General features: G+C 36.1%; 1 pseudogene across 1 annotated transcript; it reads left to right on the forward strand.

Annotated features, from left to right (window-relative positions):
- Positions 1 to 1,396: 1,396 nt before the first annotated feature.
- Positions 1,397 to 3,293, forward strand: LOC147556596 (putative CCR4-associated factor 1 homolog 11 pseudogene; annotated as a pseudogene). The gene is made up of 2 exons (XR_015233481.1): positions 1,397 to 1,779; positions 1,844 to 3,293. The product of XR_015233481.1 is annotated as a putative CCR4-associated factor 1 homolog 11 pseudogene (transcript).
- Positions 3,294 to 8,354: the final 5,061 nt, after the last annotated feature.

An 8,354-nucleotide genomic window follows, 5' to 3' on the forward strand; every position in this document is an offset into this window, starting at 1 on the left:
TTTATGTTTGTTTTAGAGTCTATTTGTTACGTGAGAAAATCATGTGGGGAAATTGACTTTCGTAAGAAAGTCAATTTTCCACTGTTTGGTAATTTCAAAATAGGTGAGAAAGTCGTTTTCTGTTGAAAAAAAAAGGTCGGAAAATATGTTAAAAAAATTCCCACAGAAAAGATGGGAAAACAAATTTCCTACCCTCTTCACTTTTACGCGATCTCTCCTTTCCTGGTTCTTCTTCAACTGCTCTTCTTTTGCTTATAAAAAAAACTTCTCCTCTTTCTCTCTCTACTCTTCAAAGTGTGATTGTAACCCATGTTCTGATGATTTAATCTCTCTCTACAAAGTATAACTCGATTCCAAGTTTTCTGACTAGGATTCAATAAATTATTCTAATTGATAAGGGATCATTCCAATCCAATCCCCAGTTTTCTAATGATTCAATCTCAAGACATCGCCAACACAAGTAGGGAAGGCAAGTTTATGCCACAAGATTTCAAAATTAACCCCAAAGTAATGAAATTGAATAGGAAATCGATCTAGATAGAATCACCCCAAAGCAAGAATTATCCCGAAACAAGTGAAATTGAAAAAGAAAATCAATCTAGATAGAATCATCTTTGTCCCTCTTTATCATCAGCCAACGTCTATCTTCAAGCACAAGTGCGATTATCAAACAAGAATCATCTCAAAACACTAGTTGAAAACCCTAAACCCATTTATGCTTCAGTTTCTTCAGTTTTGTTGGTAAAGATCAAAACCCTAAAGCATGGTTCCCAATGAAATAGATGTATTCTAACCTATTTTTAACTTAAATAGATTATATGGTACTAATAATTTCAAAGAGTTAGTTCACTTATACTTCCTTCATTTCCCTTAAAGAAAAACCCCTAACCTCTTTTTAATTAAATGAGTGATGTGAGACTACTAACTTCAAAGACTTAGCTCATTTTACTTCCTTCCCTCCCCTCCCTTAAACAACAGTCCTACATCGAACACCTAAAGAAGAATTCACATTGAGTTGTGATTGTATAAATCAAACTCCACTTCTTGCATCTCTCTCCTCAGGTGGCTAGTTTAAATATACATGCGACTTACCTTCCTAGTATAATTTGCAAAATCTTTTAATTAATGGAGCAAAAAGTTGGGTAAAATGGCTAATAGGTATGCCTGTAAACGGAGCGAACTTTTTTCGGATACACTACTATCCGAATTCGATATCCGAAAATATTCGAACTGTCCGATAAGGGTTCGATATCCGACGGATGGTAAAAAATGATATTCGATATCCGAAATGCTATTCGGATATCGAATATTATCCGATCCAAAATTCTGAATTTTTTAACTTCTTTTTTAAATTCTATTCAGAACTGAGAAGAAGATGTTTCATGTTTGTCTAGGGTTTTTTCTTTTTTGTTGACTAGGTTGAACTATTGAAGACTTGACTTGAAGTTGAGAATAAAATTTTTTTTATCCCTTGGGTGAATCTTAACCGTTGGTTTCAAACTCGAATCAGATCGGATTATTTTGGTTACGGATATAGCTATATCCAAATCCGAAACCGATATCTGAATTGTCGGATTATTTGAGTACGGATGCGGATCGGATTCGGATTCAGATTTTCGGACCACCGTTTACAGGCCTACTATTAGGTCAAACAATAAATGTTTTGCGCGAATCTCGAGCTCACAATATACGGGCTTATCGGGCGGGATTATTGGGTCGGAAGCTGGGCAAAGGGATATTCCCCTGTCCCGACCGCTAGAGGCCGTCATAACGGGTCGGGTGAGCGGCCTCGTGTTCTTTCTGTCCCCGAATCTTCGAGGATTAGACGGCCAGGAGCTGGTAGCGAGTTTCCTTGCCGCTTTCCCAACCTTACATAACAGTTAGTAAGGATAAAATTGAATTATTTATTTATTTTAATATAATTCACAAATTAATGATATTTTTTTAGCAATTGAGTTAACAAAATAGGAGGCCGAGGGAATTTAAGGGCTGATGTGGACTTATAAAACTCGAGATTGGATCCTAGCCATTAAACAAATTTAAACCACAAAGGTAGATATACTAATATTGAATCAGAACCGCTCCATGCTGATTCAAACTGTCCGAGTCCCAACTGGATTATAACTGTTACAGACTTCCTACTTTGATTCAAACTGGGAAACTACCCTTTATATATAAATAGCAATAGCATACATACTTCTCCTCACAATCTCATGCAACAATTTTAAAAGAGAGAAAATTATCTGGAGAAGAATCATGCCGAACCCCAAACCCATTCAAGTAATTCATGTCTACGCTCGTAATCTCTTTGCTGAGATTTCTCGAATCCGTACACAGCTTCCATTCTTCTCATTCGTTTCTATGGATACTGAATTCCCTGGTGTCGTTTATCGTCCTAGTGCTAAAACTCCCATTCAGAGTCTACCTCCTTTTGAGCGTTATCGTTTCCTGAAAGCCAATGTCGATGCTATGAAGCTGATTCAAGTCGGTCTCACACTTTCTGATGGCAATGGGAATCTTCCCGATTTTGGAACTAACAATTGTTTCATCTGGGAATTCAATTTTTGTGATTTTGATATCACTAAGGATTTGTTTGCTCAGGATTCAATTGAACTTCTTAAGAATCAGGGTTATGATTACAAGAAAAACAGGGATGAAGGTTGTCAATCTGCTGTATTTGCTCAATTACTTAAGGAATCTGGACTTCTTCGAAACAATTCATTAACATGGATAACTTTCCATAGTTCTTATGATTTCGGATATCTTATCAAGATTTTGACTGGAAAGGTCCTTCCGGATCAACTCGATGACTTCATGAGACAGGTTTATAATATTTTTGGTATTAGAGTTTATGATATCAAACATATAATGAAATTCTGCAACACTCTGTACGGGGGATTGGAACAGGTTGCTAAAACCCTAGAAGTTAAACGTGAAGTGGGGAAGCACCACGAAGCTGGATCAGACAGCTTGTTGACATTGAAGGTCTTCTTGAAAATCAAGGAGAAATTTTTCGGTGGGCATAACATTTATGAAAGATATAATGGTGTTCTCTTTGGTCTTGAACTGAATTGAACTATTAGAATGAGAAGAAATTGCTAACATGAATGAATCAGTGTGAAAAATTCTTTCGATTAATGAAATTAGATTAATTTTGTTTTTTCTTTTAGTTGTTATTCAAGGTTATTTTGTGAATTGAATAATTAGGATGAGAAAATTTTGATGAACAATGTGAAAAACTGTTTCAATTAGTGGGTATTAATGAAATCAGATTAATTTCTTTTGTCCTTTTATTTGTTATTCTATTTTATTTTTCCGTGCAATGTTTTGATCACATCATGATAGTTTACTTCCCCTACAATGTTGTATACATCATCATAAACTACTAAAAAACATTAGTGTCGAACCTAAAGAGTTTCATGAAAACAGACTTGATTGGGTTTTTCTAGGCATTTAGTATTCGTCGTGCTGTTTCTGAGGACATCATTTAAGTAGTCAAATAGGAGAGTTTTGTAAGAACTCGTGGACTTACTTGCAACGGCCTCTTCAAATTTCTTCTAATAAGAGCTTTCATATAGGAAGGATTATCACAAAGCTCATACTTGTATGTAGTAGAGAGAATTATCACAAAGCTCATAGCAAAGAACGCCAATGGAGGATGTTGTTAACGATTTGTTTAACAAACTTATGCACTAAGCAGTTTGGCTTGGGGATCGGCTAAGGGCCGAGCCCAAGCGGAGTTACTCAGCCGAGTTAGGTCAAGTTTTGAGTACATATGAACATACATGCTACATCTGTAAAGGATCTGTTGTTGTCTTCTACTGTCTAGAGCTTTTCTCTCCATCATAAAAAGAACTAGAAAAATTGGAAGGTAAAGAACAAAAAGATAGATAGAGGAAGGAAAAGAAAATAGAAACGAAGGTAGAGATTTTTGAGCAGACAGAGGACTACTTAGATGCATTATTTTCATTAATAAAGAATGAGGGCCGAGGGGAGCTTAACGTTATATAAAATTATGATATCTTTCATTTCCATGCCTACTGATATTTCCATCGAAAACGAAATTTAACTAAGTTTCCCTTAACAATGCCTAGTCAAGTAAATACATTTCGAAATATTCCAGTCGTAATGACCGAAATATTTCCATTTTAATGTCTACAGAAATTTCATTCCTTGGGTTTGACAACTTAATAGAAATTTCATGCCTAGTCAAGTAAATACATTTCGAAATATTAGTCGACCAACTAAGAATAGGAATCGTAGGACTACGCCTAACTAGATCATCTGTAAGCCCACCTTCAGACTGTTCAATATAATTGATAAAATTATTTCTATTTTAATTCGAATTAAGGTACATTTACTCATTTAAAATTGTTTCGATTAAGATTGGTCAGTCGTTGTAGTTGTACTGAGGACGAGTCAAGATTGGTCGAATAGATTATAACAAACAATACCTTCTGATACCAAAAGTCGTTTTTCATACTTGCTCAAAACAATGTAAGGGGTGATTATCAATGAGGAATAATATGCACCATGATCATCTATTTAGAACAAAATCAATGGAATGAAAATCAAAGTTCAATGAGTAACCATATCCAGGGGACAATTTCACCACAACTAAATCTGTACTTCTAACTTAAATTGGTATCTTTATCAAACTCTATCTAAGATCAGCTAAGAATTCTAAGGAAAAAAGAAAAGCAAACCTGATTCAATTGTTCTTCTGTTAATGAATCTGTGCATTCAACATCCTTAGGAAGATCCACAGATTTTTTTTCACCATTAATTTTGCTATCTTTCTCTCCATTTTGACCTTCGCTTGATGTTCTGGATTCTTCATCGGCTTCTTCAGTTAATCTCTTTGATTTGGGATCATTTTGTGTAGTTTCATCTTCACTAATATTTGATGCTACCTCAATAACCACCATCTTGTCCCAAACAGTATTTAGGGCACTGAAATTTTGTTACAGGATTCAATACCAATGGAATTTCTTCCACTCGGAGATGACCATGTAATAGTAGTCATGTAGATATACCAGATCACTTCGTTGTGGGAGGTTGAAGTGGGGGTGTCTCTTTAAAAATAACAAAGATATACAAGTACACCCTCACCTGGGGCTTGGAAAACGGTCTGCAAACCCACTATCCCAAGGTGATCGCCCGGACCGCGAAGGTCTAACGGGCAGAATAAGCCCGAGTCGGGTTTATCAGCCCGTAAAGGCGGGCTCTAGTGGGCGGAACACGGGCAGAGCCCTTCATCCGACATCTGGTCCTCAAAATCCGAAAATAAAACCCGCGAGCATAGGCTGAGAACTCGTCCGATATTTTCATCACCCCTCCGACTTCTTAGAGTGCCCCTCAATCTCACCCATCAGATTAAGGGTTAGGGAGGGTATAGAAACTAATTTCAGCCTACAACTTCATTACGACTCTAGTTTTTTGAGTTTAAGAGAGAGAGAGTGTGTGTGTGTTCTAGAGAGAGATAAAGAGGATCAAAGAAGCAGTGTTCTATTAAGAGATGCATTACTCTAATCTATAAGGATGTAAAGGGACGAAACCAAAGAAGCAGTAAAGAAAGATAGAAACTAAGCCTCTGTCTTTTGCTTTCTCTCATTCTTGTAGTTTCACCTCTTTTCATTTTCTATTTTATCTTGTCTTCATTAGGATGTGGGAAAATTATAATTAGTTTTGATCTTTAGAGATCTAGATCTATTTTGTAAGGGTCGCGGCTTTGGGGAATAAAAAATTAGTCAATGAAAATTAATTTAGAGGGCATATTCTTCTTTTAATCCAAAAATTGACTTCATCAACCATTGCCCCCTAATTTTCATCTTCTTTCTCTCGTTCTCTCTCTCTCTCACAATCTCTTTCCTCTAGATCTCTCTCTTTCATTGTAGATCACTCTCATCTCTCTCGTTGTAGACATATCTCTCTGTAGGTTAGTTTTTCTTTTTTTCTCTCGAAGTCTTTATCTCTCTTTCTCGCAGCCTCTTCTCGTCATTTCTTTATTGCAGTACGTATAGATCTCTCTGTGGAGATCACAGAGTTCGTGGCCACGAAACGTTTTGCAGCCACGAAACGTTTTGTAGCCACTAAATGGTCAGGGTCACAAAACGACCTAAACAGTGAGAGAGAGAGAGAAAAACAAGGAGATATCGATCAAGAAATAATGATAGATTGAGAGAGAAACAGTAAGAGATCAAGAGACATAGATTGGGAGAGCAATAGAAAGAGATATTAAATTTAATATTATGCATTAAAGTAGAAGAGCACTAATGTTTTAAATTTTTAAACTTAGGTGCTGTTTGTTTTTTTATTTGTGTCTGAATCTGAAATGGTTGAATCTGAAATGGCTGAATTTGAAAGTGCTGAATTGAAATGGCTAAATCTGAATACGAATTAGATGTTTGTTTTTTCAAATCTGAATTAGTAGGTCTGATTTGGATTTTGACGTTTATATCCCTCCCAAATAAAAATATCTCACTTTATCCCTCTTGGCCAAATAAAAGGAACCAAAACCCTAAACCCTTATAATTTAGGGTTTCTTTCTCTCTCTTTCTCCCACTTCCTCTCCCTCACAGTCGCCGACTCTCTCGAAGACCCTCGCCGGATCTCTCTCTCTATCTGACCGAACACCCTCACCGATCTCTCTCCATCTAACAAAACACCTTCGTCGGATCTCTCTCTAGTTGTTGAAGATGGGAGAAGTTCCTTAGGTGTGAAATGGGTTTTATATTTTTGGTTTTTGAAAGGTGGGTATTTGGATTATTCAAGCGATTTGATGTGAGAAACTGCTAGAAATTTGCAAAGGCATGTAAATTCATGTTCTTCTAATGAAAGGTTTGTTTTTTTTTGTATTTGATTTTTAGGTTTAGATGTGTTAAGGAAGTTGGAGAAATTTTGAGTGTAAGGATGAAGTTGATTTTTGTTTTGGTTTTGATTCAAGTTCTTGTGGTTTTGCCGGTGGCCGTCTAGTTGTTTTGATTTCGGTGGTGGTGCTTTTGCCCGTGGTGGTCATCGTGGGTCGGTTGTTTTGTCGGTGGTCCGGTGGATTAGCCGGTGGTGGTGGTCCGGTTTTTTTGTTGGTGGTGGTGGTCTGGTTCTGTTGTCGGTGGTGATGGTCCGTTTCTGTTGTCGGTGGTGATGGTCCGGTTCTGTTGTCGGTGGTGGTGGTCCGGTTGTTTTGTCGGTGGTGCTGGGTGTGGTCCGGTGGGTTTGCCGGTGGTGGTGAAATTCTTGAAAGTGAGGATTTTTTTAATTCACAGGGGTAAAAGCGTCATTAAACATATTTCAGACATTAAGCTTACCTTTCAGACTTGTTTTAAAGTCTGAAAATTATGGACTTTGATTCAGCCAGTTCAGACCTCTAACTCATTCAGATAAAATTTCAGATTTTACTAATTAAAAAAACAAACATATGAAATCTGAATTAGCTACCCTTTCGGATTTCAGATCTGAAAAAAATAAAAAACAAACAGCACCTTAGTGTGGCTATAGGCCCTTCAAATAACAGAGTTCAAGAAAATTCACAGACAGTCCAACAAAAAGAAAGAAAATTCACAGACAACATAAATAAAACAAAAAGCACTAAAAGTAGGGTATTTTTCTCACGAAATCTGAGAAAACTTGTCTCCATCTAGAAAAAAATTATTTTCTCTTCAAAGATGGATCCAATAGGAAATTACAGAACCATGGGTTTATGTATAGACAACTGAATTATAAAAATAACAGAACATCGATTTGAAGTAACTTAGAGAATAAGTAACAGCTTTATAAGTTCAAATATACAACCCAGTAGCTACGAGAAAAAAAGTTCCCAGATAGACCAAATAAAAACACATACAATCCCAAAGATATGTACCTTCCTGAAGCTATTTCTATGCTCATTTAGTCAACTTGCATATAAACTTGCTAATGATGCTAAGATTACTTAAAAAAAACACTAGATAAAATAAGACTTCAATTAGTGTTTATAAACCTCTTTTATCCTTTGAATGTATTGGTATCATATGAAAAACTAGGTATATGGGCAACCGACATTTTTGTCTAGCACATAACATGTCGATTAATACAATCACATGGAACAGTAATAAATTGTGATCACTTACAAAATGGATAATCTAACCAGGAAACAAAAATAACAATTACAAAAAATACACGGCAAAAATACGAGAGTCGAAGAAAAACCAGATCACATGATATAGAACTAAAAGTAGTAACCGAAGAAAAACCAGATCACATGATATAGAACTAAAAGCAGTAACTGAAGAAAAACCAGATCATATGATACAAAACTAAAAGCATATCTAAAGGAATAATCGACGAAAGTATGTATATATATGTATATATAGAGA

Source organism: Eschscholzia californica, unplaced genomic scaffold (genome assembly GCF_041429995.1).
Source record: "Eschscholzia californica isolate CP2 unplaced genomic scaffold, dmEscCali1.0.p SCAF_2, whole genome shotgun sequence".
Classification (NCBI taxonomy): Eukaryota; Viridiplantae; Streptophyta; class Magnoliopsida; order Ranunculales; family Papaveraceae; genus Eschscholzia; species Eschscholzia californica.